The sequence below is a fragment of the Helicoverpa armigera genome, chromosome 7 (assembly GCF_030705265.1).
Source record: "Helicoverpa armigera isolate CAAS_96S chromosome 7, ASM3070526v1, whole genome shotgun sequence".
In the NCBI taxonomy this organism is placed as follows: Eukaryota; Metazoa; Arthropoda; class Insecta; order Lepidoptera; family Noctuidae; genus Helicoverpa; species Helicoverpa armigera.
Window position 1 is genome coordinate 911,737 of NC_087126.1, and position 13,673 is coordinate 925,409.

The 13,673-nt window shown below is 37.2% G+C and overlaps 1 long non-coding RNA gene and 2 other non-coding genes across 3 annotated transcripts in view; 2 read left to right on the forward strand and 1 right to left on the reverse strand.

Annotated features, from left to right (window-relative positions):
* The window catches only part of LOC135117105 (uncharacterized), a 43,773-nt gene that overhangs the window by 1,523 nt on the left and 28,577 nt on the right, over positions 1-13,673 (forward strand). The window lies entirely within an intron of this gene.
* LOC126056130 (U6 spliceosomal RNA) lies at positions 5,024-5,130 on the reverse strand. Its single transcript, XR_007511842.1, has one exon. It is a non-coding gene; the product is annotated as a U6 spliceosomal RNA (small nuclear RNA).
* LOC126056129 (U6 spliceosomal RNA) lies at positions 13,049-13,155 on the forward strand. Its single transcript, XR_007511841.1, has one exon. It is a non-coding gene; the product is annotated as a U6 spliceosomal RNA (small nuclear RNA).

Sequence of the window (13,673 nt, forward strand, 5' to 3'; positions counted from 1 at the left end):
CTATCAAATTTATTGAAAACAATGAAGGTATCCAATCCAAATAAAACAATTTCTTTTGTCTCAAATATACCTTTCTCGGAATACCTGAAACAAAATCATCATAATCCTGCCCTTATCCCAATTTTATTTGGGGTCGGCGCAGCATGTTTTCTCCTTCCATACTCTTCTATCTGCCGTCATCTCACAAGTAACATTCTTTCTACTTTCACACAATCCATCCATCGTTTCTTTGGTCTTCCTTTTCCACTATATCCGTCCACATTCATACTCATCATGTTCCTCACAACATGATTCTCATTCCTCCGCATCACATGCCCATACCATGACAGCCGGTTTCCACGCAGTTTTTCTGATACCGGCGCTACTTTCAAACTTCCTCTTATATACTCATTCCTCACTCTATCCATTTGCGTAACACCACACATATGTACCTCTTAACATTCTCATCTCTGCCGCATGCAATTGTCTTTCATTCGTCGCTTTTGTGGGCCAGCACTCGTGTGATCCATACAAGACAGCAGGTCTGACAATACTCTTGTAAATTTTCCCCTACCTGAAACAAAATACCTGAATACCTGAAACAAAAGTTGCCCGATTTTCCCAAACGACAACGAAAGCGCCAAATTGAGCGAAACATCCAATCAATATGTTAACAAGATAAGAGAAAAACAATTAAAAAAAGCAAGAAGAAGATGCCGCAAAAGAAGAAAGGAAGAGATTACGAGAAGAGAAAAAAGGTCAAAAAGAGAATGATGTACCAAATAAAAAACTAAAGAATAAAACAAAAAAGACTGCTACTAACAAAATTATAAATAGTCAAGACGAGTCCAAGAAACTGTTGGAAAATAAGAAAAACCGATGTGTTACTTGTTGTGACTATTGTTTGAATCTAATAACAAGAAGGGTGATCCTATGTAGGCTCTGTAACAAACAATTTCATGAGAATACCATTGTCTCACAGGATTCATATTCCTGAGGCTGAATGTGATTCTTTTTTGTGCCATAATTGTTACAAAGAGAGAGATTACTCTACATCTGATGATGATGATGATGATGTAATTAATTAATTTAAACACGTCAATAACTACAAATGACAAGTTCCTCGTTACCATACTATGATTTAAGTGCAAACGAACTGTGGTATACTGATCTCATTAAATTAAGCTAAGTTGTAGTTTTTTTTTACGAATTAAGAACCACCTTGTTAGAATTTGTTTTATTATGTTTTTTAAGTTTTTAATTTCTAATATAGTTGCTTTATTCTATATATTTTAATTGATTTTAAATATTATTTTTGCATGGCCAGTTATTGGTATTATGGTGGCTAATATCTAATTTTAAATGGCCAGTTACTACTAAAAAATACTACTTTTTCATTCTGTTAAAATATTACTACATAATTCTATGTTGTTTCATTTTTTACTCACTAATAACGATAAATGGATACTTGCTTTAACTAAAGTTGATACAAGAATATTAATTTCTGGACACATTTCGCCATGGCACTTAAATGAACAACTCGCTGTCCTTAAGTGGCCAGTTACTGGTGAGTTTACCCTATGTGATGAATGAAAAATTTAATTCTGTAAATTAATTAAGTAGGTATATACCTTGGTTTCAACATTTTATTATGAACTCGTACTGTGAGTAGGTAGTCCAAGTTTTCCCAATGTTACCTTTAGATTCATGAATAAATAGTAAGTTTTTAGTTTTCAAACATACCTATTTGGTATACAAGCTAGACAAAAGGAAATAATTATCATCTATAGACTTTTACAACAGATTTTTATTGTGTTTCCGTTACTCATTACCATTACAATGTACCACAACCAGTTTTATAGTTTACAAATGATCATTTAAATCTGTTTGAAAAACATTCCCGTGCGATACGCTACGGTAATGACGAATGACAATGACGAACGGTAATCACGAATTGTTTGTAATTCTTTGTTTAAGGGAGAAAAATGGTTACAATAGTAAGTAATTACTTGGTGCTATTGTTGTTTTAAGTGTGTTGTGAGAATATTTTTTTTTCATGAAAGAAACAGGTACTTACAAAACTAGTCTTCTCGATACATATTCTTTATGATAACGTGTAGTTAACTAAGACAAACGGTTTACCTATCTACATGCGCAAAACATAATATCTCATATCGGATCGTGCAATCTACTAGCTATAACTTCTCTGCCAAAATCAAATCAAACTTGAGGAAAAAACTCACTTAAAACTTACGGTTACAATTATTTTTATCACCCCATACATCTCACGCACTCATTCCATTACTGTCAACGCTTTAGGCACTACAATAACATTTATCGACATTATAAACGACTGCTATCGATTAAGTGTAACACGTTAACCCTCAATCAAATAACGTAACAGCCCACAGACACAATGATAGCCAATTCGTCAAGGGTTGACATCAATTAACCATTATTTCACACCAGATCTATAGATCCTCGATCAATATGGCGGAGTGGATCCCATGAATGAAGGGCTCTTACAATCGGTGATTCGTCATACAACTTGTATATAGTTTTGTATGAGTATTGTCCTATTGTCCGAATGCTACTTATGTCTTTTGTGTGTTCTTGTATCTGAAGTGTGCAAGATGGAGAAATTGCGCGGAAACGTTAGAGGGTTGAATGCAACGGTCTTGACTGGAATGCGTAATGTTGTAACGCGAAAATCATTTTATGGTGGGTTATTTTTTTATATGCGTCTTTGTGTCATATTCAGTTTTAAGAGCCAGTCATTGTAAAGTACATATTCGATGTCTTACAAATTATTCTGATACAAGTGGAAAGGAAAATAAGAAGTTTGGACATTGCATTGAAGGGGAGAATCGTGAGAGTTCCCTTTATATCCACGTAGGTATTTTAAATATAAACATAATAGAAAATAACCAACAATAAGCCCAGATAATATTTCCGAAGACAATGAAAAAAAAACATATTTCCAAGTTACACTGTCCGCGAACAATTTGTATGAAGAAATATTCCTCTTTATACATTTTCGCAATTTCATTTCGCGCGTTATTATGTTCCCAGTTTTTTCAATTACATCTCATCTTGAAATTTTCGCTGAAAATTCAACCTTGCTTACACACAATAAGGTATATTTTCGCTTGAGTGGTTTTGTTAAGAGGTTTGTCGCTTGAAAGAATATTTGTTTCGTAATTCATAATTTCTTATTGTCGATCTGAAAAATGTTGTGAAGGAAAAGAACTCATTTTAAAAGGTAAGTACGTGTTTAGGGAAACTTATTAGACAGCAAAATTCTTATAAGAAATATTGAGTCTACATCGGGTATGTAAGGAGTTGTGAATAATCTTTTTGTTGGTACATAATTGAATTTTCTTAAAAGGAATGGGTACGAATGAGGTTGAGTCTAAAAATACATATTTCAGTACTGAAATGTGGAGACATCATACTCTGTTATATGTAGGTAGTTCAAGGCCTATTTTCATTGAAAGAGAGCTGTCACCTAAAAATGAAATGTCTGCCTAAAAAAATATTTTATACCAGCTGTTCGATTCGGTTTCACCCACGTCATGGTTTACGAGTCGAACTTCTTTCCGTACGAGGATGAAACGTAGCCCATGTTCAGCGCAAATAGTGTAGCTTTCTAACAGTGAAGAAAATATGCAAATAGGTCTGTAGATCTTTTTCATATTATTATTAGGCAATTAGTAGGCCATTCGTTTCAAACAAATAAAAAACAAATTTTTCTTTTTTCATATTATTAGTACCGAAGTACCTATAGATTATATTATTATTTTGGTTTTAAACGATCGTTTTCTCAGGTTTTAATTTAAACCTGGTCTTTTTAGGATCTTACGGGCAAAGCCAAAGTGAGATCCTAATACTAATACTATTGGGTTTGGGAAGTTTGTTGGTTGTTCTGTACTGCATTAAAGTTATTATCTAAATCTAGTTGCAAAAATTTTCTGACAATACGGCATGTGTTGAGGATAGCTGCTTTCTGTAGAGTGAGGTAAGTATATTTGGAGAGATCAAGTGCGGCAAAACTATTAAAAATTTGTTTCGGGACTACACCTGTGGTAGATATTATTATCGGGACTATTGTTACTCTATTCATTTTCCAAACTCTAGTTATTTCTTCTTGTAATTCTGTATATTTCCTTATTTTTTCTGTGATTGTTTTTTGAATGTTGTTAGTGTTTGGGACAGCTATGTCAATGATGAATGTGTGTTTCTTGGTTTTATCTACCAGTGTGATATCAGGTCTATTGTTATAAATGGTGTGGTCTGTAATTATAGTGCGGTCGTAATACATTTTAAAATATTGGTTTTCTAAGACAGCTCTTGGTGTGTATTTGTAATATGGTGTGTAAGGGTCTTGTGTGAGTTTGTGTTTTATGGCGAGTTTTTGGTGTATTATGTTTACTAATTGGTTGTGTCATATTATTATTATTATTATATCTAGCCTGTAGTGTCCCACTGCTGGGCAAAGGCCTCCCCATCTCGCTTCCACTCTTCCCGATCTTTCGACCGTGTCCACCAATCCGGACGATAGGCGTCTAGTTCGTCACGCCATCTCTTCCGGGGCCTACCCCGCCTGCGGTGTCCATCCTGAGGTGTCCACTGGGTGATAATAGTGGCCCATCTCTCCAGATGCATTCGGCTGACGTGTCCGGCCCAGTTCCATTTTAATGTCGCCGCCTTTTGGCCTACATCAGCGACTCCTGTTCTGGAACGTATCACGGTATTCCGTATGCGATCGGTCCGTTTAATACCTAAAAGGCTACGTTCCATTGCCCTTTGGCAAACCTTGAGCCTGGACTTCTGACACTCGGTGAGAGACCAGGTTTGCGCACCGTAGGTTAGGACGGGCAAGATACACATGTCGACTAACTTTCGCTTGAGTGAAAGGGGAAGGTCCCCTTTCATGTATTGTTTCATGGACCAGTAGCTTTTCCAGGCATTCTCGAGTCGGCGATCTATTTCCTTCTCTTGCCTGTTATCGAAAGAAACTAAATAGATTATATTGATTTGTCCAAAAAATGTGGAACGCTTCACGATTTTGCGTGTCATCCTTGCGCAGGGGCCATGCTAATCTTCTCTGTATCGTTCCAATTTTAGTATATGTACTGCCGAAGCAAGTACATTTGTATTGCACTGCTGCTTGTATTAATAGAAAGACGTGTGCAAACTTTGCTTGCGCGATTTAGGATTGTGAAATAGGGTGACGAATGATAGGGTGCGAGAGGTGTCTTTTGTCGATAATTGATCAAAATGGTTTGGGTTCGGATCTCGAGAAGTGTTTTACTTTTTGTTGTTATCATGGTTTAAAAAAAATCTTTTATGTAAATGTCTAATTAGTGTATTTAGGTATATAGCAATATTTTGTATTTATATTTTTTCGTCTTTTTTAATTTTCTTTAACTTGCCGAACTTAGTTTCGTACAAAATCTATCATCATTCTAACATAATTGCACATAGTTGCACAACTAATTTCTATAGCCTTATTACTCTTTTGATACCCTACCCTTTGTACCCTATTTATAGGTATAACATAGAACTACCGCCCACACTCGTACACAGGTCTATCATTCGGATTGGATCGTCCACTCAACTTGCATATTTATGTATCGAATGCAAACAAGGTGCATTCGATTATTACACGACTCGACTATTGCATAATCGAATCAAATCGAAACACCGAAATTAGAATAACAGATCAACGGATTTTGAATCGAATAGAGAATATCCATATTCCAATTTTAAATATTTGCTTTTGAAATTATTTTGTTTGAACTATAAAGGAATGGTAATTTTATTTGGATTTTATTAAACGTTGATGGAGATTTAAATTAATATTAGTTTTATTGAGAAATGTATTTAAAATTCTTATAAAAGGTACTTAGCTGCGATTCGGTCTTTTTTAAATAAGTTTTTGTTAAATTCGAGTTCTCTGTATCAGAAGTTACATTGATACGTATCAAGATGTAGTTACAAAATAATTACCTTAAAATAAACTATTCTTATTCTCACTTACCTAAAAGTACCAGGAGCGCATAAAACATAGCTGTTAACATTTCCCGAAACCATATTTCTCACTACACATCCCATGTAAAAGGTTTTAATAAAATTAACTCATAATGACAGCGGTCCAAACAAAACACTGGCTGGTATTCTTGCGGTTAATTGTATAATCCTTATTAAGTCATGAAAAAGTTATTAAAAGTCATGTCATGCTGGGTTTAAATAATTTTATGGGATTTTGTTCTGTTGTGATATCCGTTGGGACTTTTGAGTTATATGGGTAAGGAAAAGGTTGTAAGCGAGAAGGTTTGTTTTTAATTCAATTTGTTGATTCTTTAATAGGTTTTAGAACTTAAGTATACATTTGTTAAATATGTTTTTTTAAGTAGAAAAACAGTAAAGTAACTATTTGCAGTATTCAATATGATTTATGTCTATTAACAAAAATGTTTTCCAAATAGTCAAGGTGCGAAACACAATTTATTTCTACAAAAACACCCGCAATAAACAAAGAATTAATTCTACCGCGGAAATGACGGTCAATTTCGCGGTTCACCGCGCCACAACTTAAAAAGCTGTTAAAAGCATCGATGATACGTCACAAATGACTCGATTTAAAATCGAATCGGTAATCGATATAAACAATAACGTTGATGGGTATTTTATGGGTGACTTGAGTCACCTGTTGGGCGGTCACCGTGAAATTGTGTGGATCCCATAACGTGTGAGGGTGTAATGAAGTGCGTTTGATCGTTAATGAAATACTAGGTTTTTTTGGTAACGGTCAGTAACAAATTCGGAAGCAGGAACTAGATTTAATACAAAATAATGTAATAATGACACTGTGTTTTAAAAAAGGACACATATACCTAAGTATCGATTATAGGGAAAACTCTTGTAAGGCGTAAACCTATTTTTATCTCATTGCCAAATTATTTTAATTTGAGCATTCCAAATCCCAACTTATTACTCTCCTGGTAGTCTCATTTTGTATGGAATTCGATAAATAGTGAGATATATACATATCTGAAAGTAAATAATCAATAGATATCGACTCAATTCAACATATCAAGTTTAACTTCGTTAGAAGCCTATATTCTACTTACAAGAGACAAAAATATATATTCAGAAAATTGTCGCCCTCATCATAAAATCTTTCAGACCATTTTCAATACCAATTTACACCCCAAAGCCTGGTAAACCCAGTTCACATATAAAGCGGATCACAGCCTTGTCATATCCCCACATTTATGACAGCCATCCAATAAGATTTTCAGGTGTTTTTTATAAACTGTCGTAATCGAAATGACTGTGGTAACGAATACAATTTTTAGTATCGATACTGATTTATCGATTTGGGTCGATGTGTCGTATTTTTTTTATTGTATGTGTAGAGTCGTTGTTGGGGTTTTTTGTTGGCTGTATTTTTACTACAGTATACAAACATGTAGATAGTTTTTAGCTGGGTGTTAGTTTAAGTTAAACACTAGTGACTCAACCATCTGTCAGCCTTTTAATCTTGCTGACATCACTAGTGGAATAAGGGAGCTTAAGCGCGGCAAAGCCTCTGGAATGGACAATATCTCAGTGGAGCAAATCCAACACCTAGGCCCTGTTGCGGTGTCGTGGCTGCTGGAGCTGTTCAACAACTGCATGACATCAGTAGGGATCCCCCGCCTCTGGAGGAAAGCCAAAACCATTGCTATTCTAAAACCGGGGAAACCTGCTGATGATCCTAAAAGCTTCAGGCCAATTTCTCTCCTGTGCCACACTTTCAAGCTATTTGAAAGGTTAATTTTAAACCGCCTTGCTAGCCTGGTCGATCCAAAGCTGATACCGGAACAGGCTGGATTCCGACCTGGAAAATCATGCTGCAGCCAGACCCTCAACCTTACCCAGCACATAGAGGACGGCTTTGAAACCGGCAAGGTGACAGGCACTGTATTCGTCGACCTTTCTGCGGCTTACGACACTGTCAACATTAAACGCCTGCTGTGGAAGGTGGGCGAACTTACTGGAGACCGTAAATTTGTCGGGGTCCTTGGTGAGCTCCTCCAGAATCGCCGGTTCCAAGTACACCTTAGCTCCGATAAAAGTCGTTGGCGAGCCCAAAGAAATGGCCTACCCCAAGGCAGCGTCCTAGCTCCGTTACTATTTAACATCTACACCAACGACCAACCATCTACCCCAAACACGACTCGCTTCCTGTACGCTGATGATTTGGCCTTGACATCACAGGGATCTTTTGAGGAGGTAGAGGAAAACCTAAATAAGGCACTCGAAGACCTGAGTACCTATTACCAGGAGAACGCCCTAAAACCAAACCCCTCAAAAACTCAGTCGTGCGTATTCCACCTGCGCAACAAAGAGGCGAGTCGAACCCTTAACATCCAGTGGCGAGGTGTACCTATCAGTCATTGCAAGCTACCAAAATATCTGGGTGTAACTCTTGACAGGTCGCTCACTTTCAGGAAAAACTGCGAGAATATCAAGCAGAAAGTTGCCTCCCGCAACAACCTGTTGCGAAGGCTGACGAGCACGACCTGGGGAGCCTCACCAACGGTGCTGCGAACCACTGGCCTGGCACTCTGCTACTCCGCGGGCGAATATGCGTGCCCAGTGTGGAGCCGTTCCGTTCACGCTGGGCAGGTGGATGTAGCACTGAACGAAACGTGCCGCATTATAACTGGCTGCCTCAAGCCGACCCCGTTACAAATGCTGCACCCACTGGCCGGCATTGCCCCACCAGATGTTCGCAGAAGCGTAGCCTCTGGCATCGAGAGAGCCAAACTCGAAACAGACCAACGACACCCCATGCACAATTACACCCCTGTGCCACAACGGCTTAAAAGCCGCAGGGGTTTCTACAAAACCGTTGCTCCTGTCGATGGTGAGGCCTCTCGTGCCAGACGGGATCTTTGGCAATCGAGGAGTTTACTGCCCTCCCCGTTTATCCCGCTCTTAGAAAGTCTCCCTCCTGGACACGATCTCCCGAGAAGAGTCTGGCAGTCTCTAAACAGACTCCGAACACGGGTAGGCCGGAGCAAAGATAATCGATCCAGGTGGGGCTTCGCGGGCGGGGCGGACCTTGGGTGCGAGTGCGGGGCTGCCGTGCAGACGATGTCCCACCTAATCGAATGTCCACTGTGCCCTGAAACCTGCTCGCGGGAGGACTTAATGAGCGCATCCGGCCGTACTCTCGCTGTGGCGGAATATTGGGCTGACATAGTGTAGTCTCATATGACATGTCATCGACTCGAAAGAAGAAGAAGAAGTTTAAGTTAGGTTAGTGTGTATATGTCCGTTTTTCGTTTTTATTGACAGTAAAACTCGGTTATCAAATCTAGTTTTTACTATTCATAATAATGCTTTTCACGTAGCTGAAATGCAATGACACAAAAAAGACTGGAATTTATCTTCGAAAAAAAAAAACAACAGACATCTCTAGTTTTTTTTTTTCAATGTGAACCTCTTTAAAACAAGAGAATATCATTTTTTTTCTCTTTTGACCTGCTCATGACATTTTGCCCCGAGCTTAGCTTAAATCATCTCATAATTATATCTAATACAAACAAACACAACTTTATTTGCGTTCATAAAGCTTGTTTTAGTCCGCCACGTGGCGATCGTGTGCATTTACGAAGTACGCTAGGGTAGCGTGATTAGGGTAGATTGTAACACTACATTATCTACTGGAATAATTGTAGTTATTTAATATTAAGGTAGAGATATGAGTGGGTAAATTACTTTATTAATAGGTAGCGTTCGTTTCATTTTTGATTTGTTTATTGCAACCCACCCAAAACAAAAATGTGAAAGACTGCCAAGTTCGATAATATGGGAATGCTTCGCCTATAAAAGAAGTGAGATCTGAATAAGTACCAAGTTCCATACACATACCTCAGTTAAAAATAGTTACTTTATAATAATGTCACTTGGCAAGTTTTCACACACCTTGTTATAAATCAAGTATTTAATTTTCTATTAAAACTTGCCAAGTAATCATCATTAAAAAGTAACTATTTTTAACTGAGGTATGTGTATGGAACTTGGTACTTATTCAGATCTCACTTATAGGCGAAGCACATATTATCGAACTTGGCAGTCTTTCACATTTTGTTTTGGGTGGGATTTCATTATTTTTGTAAGGCTGTTTATTTTATTTTTTTCTTATGATTAAGTTAGTTAAGTAAATGTCTCATTTATACTATCTTTCAGATTTTTAAATATGCACTATGCTTCTTACAAAGAAATGAACTAGATTAACTAAATGGACTAGATTTACCAACTGACTGACATGACATGTTATCATATATTATGTTCGTGGATCAAAGTTACACATTCGTTATTTTCGAAAGTGACTCACACTTGGCCGTTTTCAGATTTTTACTTTGACTAAATACAAACCTTTGTAACGAATTTCAGATCGGTACGACCATTCGAAGATATATTATATAAATATAGATAAATTTAGTTCGTTTTAGTTCCTTAGGGGTATAAATTTACACTGGGTATTTTACACCTTCATTATTTTGAAACCGACTCACACTTGGCCATTTTCAGATTTTTTCCTTTACCTTGACATAAAGACCTACCTCCATGCCAAATTTCAAGTCAATACGACCATTGGAAGTGGTCTAGGTTTTTGATGAGTGAGTCAGTGAATCAGTGAATCAGTGAATCAGTGTATAGTAAAAATAGCGATTTTCTGACGTCAATATCTCAAGACCTACAATAGGTATATTAATGAAATTTTGTATTTTAGATAACTGAGGGGGTCTCAACAGATACTAGAAATTTGATATGCGTAAATAAAATAGATTTTGAGTTACAGGGGGGTCGAATTTGGCCCGAAATGGTTCGTGTAATATAACCCACGGCCGGTGTGTCGCTTTTTTTGCTCGAACTTGGCGGACACACTGCCGTGTGTCTAGATAATAATGGGTTCCTAATGGATAGGTTTGAATTTTAGACTTAAAGATTAATTCGGGGTAGATTTATACCTACTAATTAGGTACCTATAAATAACGGATGAATTAATAAGTAATTAGGCACACACTGTAATGAACTGATCTGTTGCTAATATCTTTTTAATACCTAGTAAGTAGTGTCAATTTGCGTACTCTTTTACCTACATGGGGCGACTTTCAATCTCGTATCTCTCAACCCAAATACCAATCAATCAATCCGATACCCCTTGGTAAGACCAGTTATAACTTTCTGGCTTCTGACTCCTGACCTCTTCCTCATTATTCCTAGTAAGTATGTAGGCACAACATACCAAATTAAACTACGTAGGTACCTATGTATTTATAACCCCGGTATAATAATACCTATGTTCGTAACAGCGATATGTTGCAACACTAAGCATAGGGATTCCTCAAGAGTTATGTTCCCGGGCTCATACGCCGCGAGTAGTGCTGACAACTTGTAGCCCGGGATTTGCGAAGAAAAAACCCGGGAATCGCGTTGTAGATGAATTTGGAATATGTGGTAGTTTTGTTACGTAATTTATGTGATCGCTTTGATATAGGTGCGGTTGGAAAACAGTAACTGTAGATAAACTATTAATGTTTTTTTTTTATTCACTCAAGTTTGTGCTTAAGTAAACGCTGATCCAATAAGAAACACTTTTATTGGTTTTAAAATTCCTATGTTGTAAGCCATTCAAAGAATATAAGCCACATATTTATAGAAGTACATGAAATTTCTAGTCGTTAATGATGTAAGAGTTACATAAATTATCTGTTCTATCTATAAACCGTAAACCGTATATTTCGTTTATTTGCGTTTTAAATTCATTAAAGCAACAGTCGGTGTAGTTAACATAAAACTTTTAATTGATATTTATGCTAACACCCCAGGATTTAAGGTAAGACAGGAGATTGGGATTTACACCTTTTATTACTTTTCTTTCAATAAAATTGTGTCGGTTTAAATGTCAGAACACAAGTTGATTAAACATATCTACAAGAGAAGAAGTTATGAATGTAGGTAGGTACAACGTTGATCATCAATAAATTGCTTAATATAAAAATGTCATTCGGAAAGTATCTACTAGATCATTAGGTAGGTACCTAGTATTCTCCATAAGCCCATTCCTCAAAAACCATTCGCCTAGCAGTCGACATGCCTAAAAGGTCTGCCAAACTGCAAAATCCTATCACGTTACTCCCGCGAATCCCGTGACACGTCCCCGCACTATAACCTGTAACATTTATGTGTTTCAGTATATCACGGCTATTATCATTGTTTATACCTCTCGTGTACTTACTAATGACTGATGGCGGGCTTCAGCCTGAAACGGTCATTACAGCCGTTTTTACGGGAAAATTCTAGAGAAACGTGAGCAGAATACGTGAAATTATTAAGATGTTTTGGCTGTCGTAATGTTGCAGCTTAGTTTTGCGATGTTGTAGAAGAAAAAACCTTTTTGACTTTGAATTTTCAGAAACCTGAATTTTCTATTCGTGGAAAAAGAGAGAAACAAAGCTGTGCCTACAAACATTACTTAGGTAGCATGTTCAATATGTAGTAAGTGGAACGCTGATTTCGTGGAAAATTCGTGATTTTTTATTAAATGCAGAATAATTAATCTAGCAATCCAAAAAAATTACCTTGCTATAACTAAAACGCTCTCTAGAAGCAACTTGCGGAACTATTACTGTCCTGTGCATGACAACTTAGTGACTGTTTTAAAAGTGCAAAATAATTTCTTGAGATGGCGCCACCGTCGGCAATAGTGGCCATTGCTTCTCGGGCAACATTGAAATGAGTTAGTTTTCTGTTTGACCGCTAGGTGGCGCTGTTTTGAAATGTTGCATTTTAATTTTGAAATATTGTGTTTTACATTAGAAGCGAATATAATTTTATAGAATTATCGCTATTTCTAGATAACGTAGTTATTTTAAATTAAAGTAATAATAACAAATGGTAAAACCCCCAATCAAAAGGATACGTATTCTCGAAAAGTTCTAAATCGCGCAAGCGATATTTTCGGTACAATGTTTACATGTTCTAAATTTCAAGCACGACTGCCGTACTTGCTTCGGCAGTACATATACTAAAATTGGAACGATACAGAGAAGATTAGCATGGCCCCTGCGCAAGGATGACACGCAAAATCGTGAAGCGTTCCACATTTTTTGGACAATTTCGGTTTCGTAGTTGTGGAATCTGAGGGCACGGCGGTGCCCCAGCCACAAGACTCGAGCAAAGCGGGCACGGCCGTACCATCTTTTCTCGAAGCGTTTCGCGGCTATTGCAGCCCCCTGTATCTTCCATGTGAACAAAGCTATACATTATTTCAATACTTTCCCTGTGACAAAGAAGTGTTCGTTTTACTTACCATTTTCAAAATGTAACTAGCTTTACTTAGCGTCTTTTTAAATATACAGTCCTTTGATTACGAATCAGGACACGAGACAGTGAAGTACCTAAATAAGTAGACCTTACAAAAAAGCACCGTTTCAGATGTTCTCGAAGTTTCAGCCCTGCAATAAAACTGTGCATCTTATGAGCAAGCACGCCTCTTAAACGTATTTAAGGCAGTCTTTACACTGTCGTACTTTTTTCCTAGAAGTTTTCGCATCGTCTGTGTAGCGCTTTATTTTATCGTCTGCAATCAAGAGCGTCTTATGAAGAGGCACGTCTTTGAGTTTTGG